General features: G+C 45.7%; 1 pseudogene across 1 annotated transcript; it reads left to right on the top strand.

Moving 5' to 3' along the window:
* Positions 1-13,192: 13,192 nt before the first annotated feature.
* Positions 13,193-13,657, top strand: LOC110596779 (annotated as a pseudogene). Its single transcript, XR_002482715.1, has one exon. The product of XR_002482715.1 is annotated as a 40S ribosomal protein S17 pseudogene (transcript).
* Positions 13,658-14,133: the final 476 nt, after the last annotated feature.

The following is a 14,133-nucleotide window of genomic DNA, read 5'->3' as shown; positions in this document are numbered from 1 at the left end:
CCCCGCCCCCCGGGCTTCTTTCTCTCTTCTTTGAGTTGTGATCTCATTCTGTCATCCAAGTTGTAGTGCAATGGCATGATCATGGCTCACCATGGCCTCAACCTCCTGGGCTCAGGCAATCCTCCCACCTTAGCCTCCCAAAGTGTTGGGATTACAGGTGTGAGTCACCTCAACTGGGCCTTTTTCTATCATTGAAATGTATTTTTGATCAAATTATTTTTTAAGGTTTATAGTGAAAAAACAGTCCAATACTTTACCCAATTCCAGTTCCCTAGGGTTTTTCCTCCTATTTTCCACTTTTTTCACTTTCTTCTACAACTCTCTACCATATCAAAAAATAGCAGGCTTTCCTAGTTTTTTAAAAACATTAAATATTACCCATTAATTTCCTACGGGGATTAGCTCTCTCACAAAGACACCCACACACTCAACTCTCCTTCCCCCATCCTTCCATCAATTAAATTGCAATTTTTTCTGAACCCAATGTTTACATTATAATAATTATGCAGACGCTCTTCACAGCTGGCCCAAGTTCAGAGTTACACTTATATTTCTTTTCTAATACAACCTTTTGTTCTGCCTGGAGCTGATAATTACCTTGGATGTTTTCTTTTCTCTCTCTCTTTTTTTTTTTTTTTTTGCTTATAGTCTTTGTTTCTAATACTATATCCCCAAACTTACTGCAGAAGCATACATTTCCTCTCAATATATTTTAAAAATGAGAGATTTGATCAGTTTTTTTCTTTTCTTGGTGACACCCCCAGGTCCCTCCACCCTTCTGCTCCCTGTGGGCTGCCTGCTTTCCCAGCAAGCTGCACAGCAGCTGTCATCTCGGGACACCTCTGTGCTATCATCCCTGTTTCCTGGATCCTCCGTCGTCCTCTTTTTGGTTTTTTACTTATTTTTCTTTTCTTTCTTTTTTTTTTTTTTTGAGTTGGAGTCTCACTCTGTTGCCCAGATAGGAGTGCAGTGGCCGCTCCCGGCGATCCTTCCGCCTCGGCCTTCCAAGTAGCTGGAACTACAGGCGCGCACTACCATGCCCAGCTAATTTTTTGATTTTATTGTAGAGATGAGGGCTCACCAAGTTGCCCAGGTGGGTCTCGAACCCACGGGCTCAGGCAAATATTTTTTCTTTCTTTTTTTTTTTTTTTTTTTTTTGAGTTGGAATCTCACTCTGTCGCCCAAACTGGAGTGCAGTAGCCGCTCCTTGCCACCGCAGCCTCGACCTGCTGGGCTCCGGCAATCCTTCCGCCTCAGCCTTCCAAGTAACCGGAACTACAGGCGTGTGCTATCCATGCCCGGCTGATTTTTTTATTTATTGTAAAAATGAAGTCTCGCTGCCCAGGCGGGTCTCCAACCCGTGGGCTCAGGCAATCCACTCACCTCAGCCTCCCAAAGGCGCGGGGTTACAGGCTGAGCCACCGAGCCCGGTTTTTTCTTTTTTTAATTATCTTTTTTGTTTTAGTTGGGGTCTCATTCTGTCACGCAAACTGGAATGCAGTGGCTTACCATAGCCTCAATCTCCTGGGCTCAAGCGATCCTCCTACCTCAGTCTCCTGAGTAGCTGGGACTACAGGCCCACACCACCATACCCGGCGTGTGTGTGTGTGTGTGTGTGTGTGTGTGTGTGTGTGTGTGTGTGTGTGTAGATAGGTTCTTGCTCTGTTGTTCAGGCAGAACTTGAACTCCTGGGTTAAGAAATCCTCCTGCCTTGGCCTCCCAAAGTGCTGGGATTACAGGCATGAATCACCACACCAAGTCTTCTTCCCTCTTTTTGATGGAGCACATTCTCTAGAGAAGCAGGAGAGGATTCTGATCTTGTAGAGCCCAAAATGTATACAGTTATACAAAAATCACACATAAAAAATACACATCACAGAGAATATTTATTTAGAGTGAGAAAAGAAATCATAACAGATTGCAATTTTTGAACATGATGACAATCACCACAAATTGCAAAATCTAGGAAATTAGTCTAACGTTAAACTGCATGATACACCTTTGGAATACTTTTCTCCTGAACTTTTAGTTGTATCTCTGATGGCCTCTGTATCAGCTGAGGTTCAACATAGCCGATCCCAGGCTGGGTGCGGTGGCTCATGCCTGTAATTTCAGCACTTTGGGAAGCCAAATTGGGAGGATCACTTGAGCCCAGGAGCTCAAGACCAGTCTGGGCAATATAGCGAGATCTTGCCTTAACAGAAAATAAAAAAATTAGCTGGGCGTGGTGGCATGCACCTGTAGTCCCAGCTACTTGGGAGGCTGAGGCTGAAGGATCATCTGAGCCCAGGAGGTCCAGGCTACAGTGAACCGTGATCCTGCCTCTGCACTCCAGCCTGGGCAACAGAGTGATACTCCAACTAAAGCAAACAAAACAAAACAAACCTACTCTGAATGTCTTTTTAAATTGATAACAACTTATCTACAATTTATTATACTTAATGATGTTGGGATCAATTCTTAACACTTTATTAAGTTTTCTATCTACTGTGCTTTTTTGTTGTTGTTTTTCTGAGTGGGGTCTCACTCTGTCACCCAAGCTGGAGTGCAGTGGCACAATCACAGCTTACCACAGCCTCAGCCTGCTGGGCTCAGGGGCTTCTTCTGCCTTAGCCTTTAAGTGGCTGGGACTACAGATGTGTCTCACCATACCCAGCTAATGATTTTTATTTTCATAGAAATGAGGTTTTGCTATGTTACCTAGGCTGGTCTTGAATTCCTGGACTTAAGCAATTCTCTCAACTCAGCCTCCTAAAGTGCTGGGATTACAGACCTGAGCCACCATGCCAGGCAACAGTGCTTTTTTTTTTTCTTTTTTCTGTCTCACTTCTCTATTTTACCTCTTGTTAGATAGGTCAAGTTTTATTTATAGTAGTTTTTCTCTCATGGTCTGGAAGTTATAAATCCCATCTCCATTCTTCTGGCTTTTCATTCAAGAAACAAAGGACTATATCCGAACCTATTTCTTCATTTTTCTTTGACTACTGGGTGTGCTTTGGGTTTAATTAGGTTGAATTCTACCCATCAGAAGGGAGGCTACAGTTTGTGGCCTAGAAAATGATAAAATATAGTGTAAAGCAATCAGAATCACCACAGGAAGGAGCCCTGCGGGCCTTGTGCATGTGGGTGTATGAGTGGATGGTTATTGGAAAATGGTCGAGGGATGACGTCTGGCTGGCCGGGCAGTGGACTCGCCCAGCTGACGCTCACCAGAAGCTTCGCTCCTGGAGCTGAACCAAGGGTCATGATGGCCTGTTTCTTCCCCTCTGCTTGGTCTTGAGCTTCGGGCAGGCGCCTCTCTTTCCTACAGGGCCTTGAGCTCTGCTTTCCGCCAAGCCTGGGTGAGATAAAAAAGTGGGACATGACCCGTTATTGGCCCTTCCCAGGAATCAGCTGACCCACTAGTCCCACGCCCATCAGCCCCACTGGCCATTTCCTCTTGCCTGTCCAGCTTCCCTTCCAAAGAGGCTGCTAATCTCTGCTTTGTCCCGCAAAAGAAAACCCTTCTTCTGTTGGATTTTGAGACGATTACAGATTTCTGACACAGGAATCGTTAACCCTATTGCAGTAGTCTTTCTAACTAAAGTCTCTCCCTCTCTAATTCTGATTTGTTTTAATAGTATTATTATTATTATTTTGATTCAAGGTCTCACTCTGTTGCATAGGCTGGAGTGCAGTGGAACAGTCATGGCTCACCACAGCCTTGATCTCCTGGAATCAGGCTATCTTCCCACTTCAGTCTACCAAGTAGCTGGGACTACAGGCTCAAGCCATCAAACCCAACTTTTAAAAAAATGTAGAGATGACGTCTCACTATGTTGCTTAGTCTGATCTTGAACTCTTGGGCTAAAGCAGTCTTCCTGTCTCAGCCTCCCAAAGTGCTAAACTTGCAAACATGACTGACCCACCTAGCCCTGCTGGATTTGTTTCTATCTGACAAAATAGTCACCATTTTCTAGGAAGGAAAACTTGGGTTGCACAGAAACCTTGAAGGCATATGCCTTATAGTCAGGAATAGTGCTCACTCACCTTTCTTAGAACTTGAACTGTGCTTGGGGCATATGGGCACTTAATAAGAATTTTCTGTAGTTGGGCGTGGTAGCACATGCCTGTAGTTCCAGCTACTTGGAAGGCTGAGGTGGAAGGATCGCAGGAGCACAGCAGGTCGAGGCTACAGTGGCCAGGAGCATTCCACTGCACTCCAGGATGGGTGACAGAGTGAGACTCCAACTCAAAAAAAAAAAAAAAAAAAAGAATTTTCTGAATGAATGAATGAACAAAGAGTTGCTAAACTCAAGAGACAGTGAGGGAAGCGAGGAGACCTGGTGCCAGGCCCCTCCTTGCCCCAGGAGCTAGATTCTCCCTGTTCACAGCCATAGCTGCCAGGGATTCTGGAAACACCTTCTGCTGCCTTGGAAACAAAGGCAGTCCCAGAGTGGGGACATTTAAGTTCCTTTTCTGAGAGAGTTGCATCATTTAGAAGTGGATCTCTCAAAGTCCTTGCTCCTGCAGGAGTCAGCGACTGGGTGACAGTCATGGAGTTCATGTGGCTGACTGTGACAACGTCACATAAAGCCAGAATTACGGGTTGGAAATAAACAAATTCCTCGAATTCCCGTCCGCCCGTGCCCATGACTTTCCCCATGTTTACTGGATGGAAAAACACGTCTCAGCGGCAGCCTGGCCACTCTGGTGACCAAGGCAGGAAGCTTCCCTGGAGAAAGCTGAGTCGACTGAAATCTGCTGGCCCTTCCCCCGACCCTGCTGCCGAGGCTGGTCCCACCCAGCCTTGTTTATTGTTTCATCACTCTTGACCGGCTCTGGCCTATTTCTGGATCCCATATCTGTCCTCTGAGGAATCCTGCATCGCTGCCAGCTTCCTGGTGTCTGTCACTCTGAGAGGCATGGGAAAAACGACATTGCCCAACAAAACCAGCATCGCACTGTGGCAAAAATAGACTCGTGCAAAGCAATTTGGGCGCACACAAACGTCCCCAGCACGGAACATTCCCAATCACTGATGTCCCCATCTGAGTCATTTTTATTCCTTGTGGAGAGGTTTTGCAACATTTATGCCTCTTTAAGCATTTTATTTGTTTATTTATTTTGAGCCAGGGTCTCACTCTGTCTCAGGGTCTTACTCAGAGGCCACCACAGCCTCAACCTGCTGGGCTCAGGCGATCCTTCCGCCTTAGCCTCCCAAGTAGCTGAAACTACAGGTGCATGCCACTATGCCCGGCTAATTTTTTTGATTTATTGTAAAGACAAGGTCTTGATATTTTGCCCAAGCTGCTCTCGAACTCCTGAGCTCAAGCAATCCTCCCGCCGCGGCCTCCCTAAGAGCTAAGACTACGGGTATGAGCCACCACGCTCCACCGTCTTTAAGCATTTTAATAGTGTGATTATTTATTTAATTTATTTTGATGGATTTTTCTTTTTCCCTTTACTTGAAAAATAATTTCCAGCTGAGTGTTCCTTTTCTCTGTCTGTAATAGCAACAAGCTAGATATAATGTCATTGTCAACAATGAAAGACCTTTCCCCTCCACCTCGTGTGCTTTGGTGCTCAGACTATGAGTGAGTATTACTTGTCACCTCCCACTAGTCTTGCTGGTGGCTGACCCAGGCCTTGTGGCCCAGCCCTCTGTCTCTCCCAACAAGCTGACCTCCTCCTGGTCCTTCCCAGTCTGACAAAGCACCTTCTCATTCCCGGGTACTGTGAAGCACAGTCCTGCCCCCAGGTTATTGATGACCAAAGTGCCTCCGATCTGTGCACCAACACACTTCCTCTCCCATGAACATGAATGCAGTCTGCACGGAGGCACTGTCTCTGCTCACCCTCCCCTCCCCCCACCCAACGTAGAGAAGGGAGAATGTAATGTTCTCGAAACCCTCAGATCACTCACTGTGCAGAACACGCCCCCACCTATCTCGGTCACGTGTCAGGCCCAGAAGCAGTTATGATGATTACAGCATCACCTCCCACCTTGCCATTTACACAGTTGAACAGCTGTGCATTAGTCTAGAAAAGTCACCCTGAGAACTGGCGCCACTTTGGGGAGGTGACATACTCTTGCTTTGTCCCTAGAGATGTTCTTCTGCTGTCCTTGCTGGGGGGGTGAGGGGGGTGGGAAAGGGTGGGGGTGCCTTCTGGGCCGTGTGCAGCAGTCCTGCCTTTGGAGGGAGAGGTCTGTTCACCAATATGGAAGCTGACTCTCACCAATCTGGGATGAAACCTGAACTTCTCAATCAGTCAATCATGTGCTTTCATCTTCCAAAAAGACACTAATGCCCAGTTGACAATAATAGCCACAGAATTAGCTTTGGCAAATCCCACAAACAAACTCTTATCATCATATTGTTGTTGTTTTTTTTATATAACTATGAAATTGAGGAAAGCCACATTTCCTGATGCAGAGGATGTGACTGAAATGGTGCCTCTGGGAACCAAAGGGGACATTCTGATAAAAGATGGGTTGACCCTTTACTGATTCTATGAGCTCCTTCCATAAGCATGCATTCTATATTACATCAAGCAATGTGTGGAATGGTGGGGGAAAATCCATGTTCTCCCTAGCTCTTAGGCATTTTGATCTGAAAAGTGGAGTTTCAAGTTGTTTTCCTGATTTCTATGGAAATCATGATGAAATCACAGAATCCATAAAACAAAAGATTGTTGATAGTGCATCCAAATGCAAACTAGACTGCTCCTCTATCTGTATATTTGGCACATGATGCAAATGTAAATTTTGGAAAATCCCATCCAGCCTATAAACTTTGCACCAAAGAAAATAAAAACTCTTACCTGCTGAATATCCTGAGCACCTTTTATATATAACACAGCTAAAAAGAGGTGTGATTCCCTTATCTGTGATATTGACACTTTCATAATGATATTTTTGGTCACTTTTTAGTTTCCTCAAAGTATGCAGAAACAATTTATGAGATTTTTGATTTATGGGAAGGGAAGGAGAGCACCTTCTTAGACACATGCCTGCAGGATGTCTCGTAGAAAAGACATCAAAATGTTGGCTACTGTAAAATCCATTCTCAAAGCATGGGATCAGAAGGATGTCCTCCTCTAATTCGGAAATACATCGAGGATGAGAACAGAGAAAAGGGTTACTGTAAGGAAATTTATGTGCTGTTTCTCTAAAGTTGTTTCATAATCTTTGAAGAAGCTATAGAAAAAGATGAAGTAAGTGCCTCTGACTTGCTCCATTTAGGTGTAGGTTGTGACAAAACTCATCCAGTGAACGAGTGACTCATTGCTTGGAAATAAGACTGCTTTGCAACTCAAAAAATGATCAGTAGAAAAGGACAGCCAAGTTAAACAGGACTCTCTCAATTTCTTTACTAAAACTGTCACTTATTTGGACTCCAACTTCAATTTCACAAGTTCAAATTACCTCTGTGTTTTCAAACCATTTTTCCAGAGAAAAGGAGCTTACCTTATGATGGCATCCAATAGCTTTGAAGTGTGGTAGGATGAGACATTTGAAATATGGATATCCTGTGTGTTGAAGTTATGGATGCAAGGGACCTGAATGACAAACATCTGGTCTACCCAAACAAGCCTGTAGACACAAAGAGTATGGATGCTTATGGAGAGGGGGAAACCGATTCCTAAAAGTCTAAAACCTGCTATTGCTAGCATGGAAGATCCGAAGTATTCCATGCTCAGACAGTTTCATTGAGAGGCTATTGAGACTGTGCCATTACATGGGACTGACACTGGTAATCAGTGTAATGTGGGCAGAGCTGAAACTCAATGTGAACTTGACATTTGTCCCTATTTAGTTTTGTCATTACATGAAAGAAAAGACGGATGTCCTAAATGCCACAGACCAGCCGGGCTCGGTGGTTCAGCCTGTAATCCCGCGCCTTGGGAGGCTGAGGTGAGCGGATTGCCTGAGCCCGCGGGTTCGAGACCCGCCTGGGCAGCGAGACCTCATCTCTACAATAAATCAAAAAACCAGCCGGGCATGGTAGCGCATGCCTGTGATTCCGGCTACTTGGAAGGCTGAGGCGGAAAGATTGCCAGAACCCAGCAGGCAAGGCTGCGGTGGCCGGGAGCGGCCACTGCACTCCCATCTGGGTGACAGAGTGAGACTCCAACTCAAATAAATAAATAAATAAATAAATGCCACAGACCATCAGAGAAGAATTATCAGAAAAAAAAGCTGAAAGAATAAAAAACCCTGCCCGTAGCATGGGACGGAAGGAAATGTGTTATTGTCATTTTTAAAAATTTTAGATTCAGGGGTACACATGCATTCTTGTTACGTGGACATATTGTATAGTGGTGGGGATTGGGTCTCGGGTGGCCCATTCCCCAGATAGTGAGCATTGTAGCCTTAGGTAGTTTCTGAACCCTAATCCCCCTCCTCTCTCCTGCCTTATGGTGTTCCCAGTGCTTATTATCTTCATCTTTGTGTCCATTTAGTTCCTGCATTATTTTTTATTAAATACATGTAATATGTTTCATTAATCCTATTGCATTCACATTTTCCTTTTTAGAAGTCTTATGTTTATACATCCTAAGAATGTACAGGTCAGGTACTTTGGGAGGCTGAGGTGGGAGGATCACTTGAGTTCATGACCAGCCTGGGCAATATAGCAAGACCCTTTCTCCATAAAAATATACAATACAGTAAAATAAAAAACACAAAACATAATATGCAATAATTAGCATATAAAATTTAAATATTCAATAAGGAGTTTTAAATAGCTATAAAATAAATTGTTGTATCAGAGGATGACAACATAAAAAAAATCACTATATGCTCTCACATATATAGTTGCTACTAACTAGTTCTAGTGTCATTTTGTCTAAAAAACATTTCTATAACAGAAAAGTAAATGATACAGAATATACAATTTCAAATAAACACCTATTCTTCATATTTTATAGTAATATTTAAAAAGCAATAGCAAGGCTGGGCTCTGTGGCTCAGCCTGTAATCCCACGCTTTGGGAGGCCAAGGTGAATGAATTGCCTGAACAAACGGGTTCGAGACCCGCTTGGGCAACTTGGCGAGACCTCATCTCTACAATAAAAAAAAAAAAGCAATAGCATACAAATGCATAATTATTTCTTATGCATTATGTTATTATGGCCTTTTTGGGGGGTCTGGCATGGCATAGCAGTGTCCTGGGTGGTCTTTCTTCAACTTTCAATTTCACTTTTTTTGGGGGGAGGTCTTTTGTTGTTGTGTGTACAAGTAGTCCAATCTTTTTTCTTTGCTTTCTTTCTTTCTTTCTTTCTTTCTTTCTTTCTTTCTTTCTTTCTTTCTTTTTTTGAGCTGGAGTCTCACTCTGTTGCCCAGACTGGAGTGCAGTGGCATGCTCATGGCCACCACAGACTCAACCTGCTGGGCTTAGGCGATCCTTCTACCTCAGCCTTCCAAGTAGCTAGAACTACAGGCACACACCACCATGCCCAGTTAACTTTTTGGTTTATTGTAGAGACAAGGTCTTGCCATGTTGCCCAGGATGGTCTAGAACCCCTGAGCTTGGGCTATCCTTTAACTTCGGCCTCCCAAAATGCCAGGATTACAGGCATGAGCCACCACACTTAGCTCATTCAATCCTTCCCAGCGTTTCACCATGTGGATCAACCCCGGGTGATGTTTTTATCCATTCCCTGGATGATGGACATTTGTGTTGTTTCTAGTTTCAGTGATTATGAATACTACTCTTACAAACATGTGCACATAGGTTTTTGTATGAACCCGCTTTAATTTTTCTTGGGTAATTACTAAGGGTGGAATTATCAGTGTATGGTAGGTAAGTGTACGTTGTGCTTTGTAAGGAACAAACACCCAAATTATGTTCTCAAGTGGCTGAGCCATTTGCATTCCTGTCAGCAACTTACGAGCAGCTCTGCATCCTAGCTAGCACTTGAGAATTTCAGTTATTTTTAAAATTTTCCATCTATTGTCATAGATGTATAGCAGTATTTCATTATTTTAAAATTTCACAGCAGTCATTTTGATGGGCATTCACAACTGCTTCAGACAGAACTGAGACAAAAAGAAAACACAAAGAGAAAAAATTCCTCCTGGGAAGCAGAAGAATGGGAACAGGTGTGGAAAGGGGCCCAAAATGAACGGGCCTTGGCTGAGGAGGGGCGCCCAGGGAGGGAGTGTCAGCCAAACATCCTCCCCAAAGCCCAGAAAATTCTCAGGTTGTGTCTTAAGAGGAAGGAGGGAATGGGGGAGCACAAGGCAGGGCAGAGCTTTGGTTGGGCAAGTTCCTTCTCAGAGGGCAGTGCCCATGTCGCTGGACTGTGAGCTCCATGAAGCCAGCCTGAGTCACCCTTGTCCCCAGCTCTGTCCCCATCCCTAGCTCACTGCCTGCCTCATAGTAGGAGCCCAGGAAGCCCCACAGAATGAAGGAAACAGTGAGTGTCTCTAGACTGCATGAGCTGCTTTTAGCTAGAGTCACCTGGAACGGTGGCTGCACTCTTGTTCTCATCTGAGGAAAGTTCCCTTTGCTCAAGCCAGGTGAGTGAGACCCCAACTAAAAATAAATAAATTAAAATAAAAAATTAGAAAGGCTTCCAGTTGCAGCCTGTAATCCCGCGCCTTTGGGAGGCTGAGGTGAGTGGATTGCCTGAGTCCACAGGTTAGAGACCCGCCTGGGCAACTTGGTGAGACCTCATCTCTACAATAAATAAAAAATGAGCCGGGTGTGGTAGCGTGCACCTGTAGTTCCAGCTACTTGGAAGGTTGAGGCGGAAGGATCGCCGGAGCCCAGCAGGTCGAGGCTGCGGTGGCCGGGAGCGGCCACTGCACTCCAGTCTGGACAACAGAGTGAGACTCCAAGTCAAATTAAAAAAAACTCGAAAAGCAAAAATAAAAAGAAGCACCTTGCATACCAATCAGGCAAGCAATTAAGGAAAGTAAGTGCTTTTAATGCCAGGTAGCGTCAACAAGAGGAGATGGATACAAAGCCGGGTTATTTTTAGCATTTGGTGAAGACACATTATTCTTTTGGCAATCAGAATAAAGAAAGCAATTAGAAACTCCAGGAAAACGAAAAACTGTACAAAAAAGCCATAGCCCAAATATAAATCAGATGAAATACACATGCCTTTGAGCAGTTGCTGGAGCATTAAGAAAACTGAACACATCTGACCTTGGCGCTAAGTTTCCTGGGTGTCATACGACATCGGGGCAGAAGGGATGGGCGTGTGATCCCGGGGTACTCCTTGACTCAGCAGGGGCTGAACTGCACTCACATGGATGTGAGCATGCACTATTGGATTATTGATTTTTTTTTTAACTTTTAGATCAGTCTGTGCACAAAATGCAATCGTTGTAATTATGTCTTCAGAACAATATCTCAAGATCATCATCTTTTAAAATAGAAAAGTAAGACTATGAAAGACTTACACTAAGGCATAGGGGAGAGATGGAAGCGAGTCTCTCATTTTATCTGGTGGAAAGTCATTAGACTGTGTGCTCTCTCAGTGACAGAGGAAGTGAGGTATATTCATTAGAGCTCAAATGCAACCAAGAGGAGAACCAAGAACATTAACTAGCAAAAACTAGGAGGAGGCCGGGCATAGTGGCTCAAGCCTGTGATCTCAGCACTTTAGGAGGCCAAGGCAAGAGGATTGCCTAAGCCCAGGGGTTCGAGACCAGCCTGGGCAACATGGTGAGACTTCGTCTCTCCAATAAATCAAAGATATTAACTGGGCGTGGTGGTGTGCGCCTATAGTTATGGCTACTTTAAGACTGAGGCAGAAGGATTGCCAGAGCCCAGTAGGTCGACTCAGGGGTGGCTGTGAGTGTGCCACTGCACTCCAGCCTGGGCGACAGAGTGAGACTCCAACTCAAAAACAAAACAAAACAGGAGGAGCAGGGAAGATGGAAGGGAACCATGTAAGTGAAAGGTTTGGGTTTCATAGGAGAGTGTGAGTTGCTGAAGGCTGGGTAACCAACGTGGGAGACAATCAGTAGAAATGTACACGGTCTCCTGGCGGCTGAGTGTGTACTATAGGTGACAATCAGCAGAAATGCACCATCTCCCAGTGCTGGCGGCTGAGTGTGGACTCAGTGTCAGCAGGGCTGGCTCCTTCCGCAGGCTGTGAGCGAGGGTCCGTTCCCTACCTTCCCCTGGCACCTGCGGCCTTGCTGGTTACTGTTGGTGTTTCTTGGCTTGTCGAGACACCCTCCTCCAAGATCTGCGCTTTCAGGGCCAACTCTCCCAAACCATGTGTTTTCCTCTGCTCTCACACTACAACAGTCATCCACACAGAAGACTTTTGTGACCAAATGTGGGGCTCTTCCCACCGCCCCGCAGCAGACACCAGCTGGGCATCTTCCAATTCAATCCCAACACCATCTGCCTGGAGATGGTGTCAGATCCCACAGGGTGTCCCCCAAACACCAGCCACAAGAACGTCTGACTGACCAGCTTCAAGTGGGGGTCCCCATGACCTCTTTGGGTTTAATTAATTTGCAGGAGTAGCACACGGAAACACAATTATCTATTTATTATAAAGATATCGTAAAGGATATGGATGAAGTGATGCGTAGGGCAAGGTATAGGGGAAGGGGCGGAGCTCCGAGGTATGTGGAAAGGGGCGGAGCTCCAAGGTATGGGGAAGGGGCGGAGCTCCGAGGTATGGGCAAAGGGGCGGAGCCCTCCCCCCCCTCGCTGTGCATCGCCCTCTGGGAACCTCTACGTATTCGGCTATCTAGAAGTTCCCACAACCCAGTTCTCTTGGGTTTTTATGGAAACTGAATAACGTCAGCATTATTTCTCCCAGGGTATAGGGTGAGACCCTTTCTGGGTGGGTCTTAAGGTCCACAATCAGAAGAGGGGGTCAAAGTCCCACCTTAGGGTAGGTAAAAGGCGGGCAGGAGAAGGTTGAAGAGATTTTGTTTCTTTTTTTGAGTCAGTCTCACGCTGGAGAGCAATGGCCCAATCATGGTTTATTGCAGCCTTGACCTCCTGGACTCAGGCCTTCCACCTCAGCCTCCTGAGTAGCTGGGACTCCAGGCATGCGCCACCATGCCTGGCTAATTTTTAAATTTTTTTGTAGACATGGTGTTGCCCAGGCTGGTCTTGAACTCCTGGACTCAAGCAGTCCAAAGTGCTGAGATTACAGGCGTGAGCCACCACGCCTGGCTGATACAACTTATGAAAATTATCCGCTCTTTTACCTAGGACCTGCCAACATGGGCCGCGTTCGAACCAAAACTGTGAAGAAGGCGGCCCGGGTCATCATTGAGAAGTACTACATGCGCTTGGGCAACGACTTCCACATGAACAAGCGAGTGTGCGAGGAGATTGCCATTATTCCCAGCAAGAAGTTCCGCAACAAGATAGGCTTCTTCCAACATCAGATGTCATGCATCTGATGAAGCAGATCCAGAGAGGCCCAGTGAGAGGCATCGCCAACAAGTTGCAGGAGGAAGAGAGAGAAAGGAGGGACAATTACGTTCCGGAGGTCTCAGCCCTGGATTAGGAGATCATTGGAGTAGATCCTGATACTAAGGAAATGCTGAAGCTTTTGGACTTTGGCAGTCTGTCCAACCTGCAGGTCACTCAGCCTACAGTTGGGATGAACTTCAAAACACCACGAGGAGCTGTTTGAGTCTTTCTGTGATGCCGTAATATTTTCTATAAACCTGGAACAACAATAACAACAACAACAAAGAAAATTATCCAAGTCTTCTCCTCCTCCTCCTCCTCCTCCTTCTCCTCATTCCAGCTCTCACCATTCCAGCTTTCACCTCCCTACTCTGAACTACAACCCTCCACTGCCATGCAGCATTCTGTCCTGTCCCAGCCTCCTCTCCTAGAGGCCTCTGCTGCTAATACCCTCTTCCTGCCCCTGGCCGCCTGGCTACTTCTCCTCTTGCCTGTCTCTGAGAGGTTACCCTGGGCTGAGGTCAGCACAGCCTGGTTTTCGTTTTTGGTTTTTTTGTTTGTTTTCTGTTTGCTTGGTTTTGTTTTGTTTTGTTTGAGTTGGAGTCTCACTCTGTCGCCCAGACTGGAGTGCAGTGGCCGCTCCCGGCCTGCTGGGGTCCGGCGATCCTTCCGCCTCAGCCTTCCACGTAGCTGGAACTACAGGCGCGCACTACTACGCCCGGTTAGTTTTTGATTTATTGTAGAG

This window comes from Carlito syrichta, unplaced genomic scaffold (assembly GCF_000164805.1).
Source record: "Carlito syrichta isolate Samal-C Ts95f unplaced genomic scaffold, Tarsius_syrichta-2.0.1 Scaffold314096, whole genome shotgun sequence".
Classification (NCBI taxonomy): domain Eukaryota; kingdom Metazoa; phylum Chordata; class Mammalia; order Primates; family Tarsiidae; genus Carlito; species Carlito syrichta.
The sequence above is the reverse complement of the archived record's forward strand: the minus strand, read 5'-3'. Positions and strand labels throughout refer to the sequence as shown.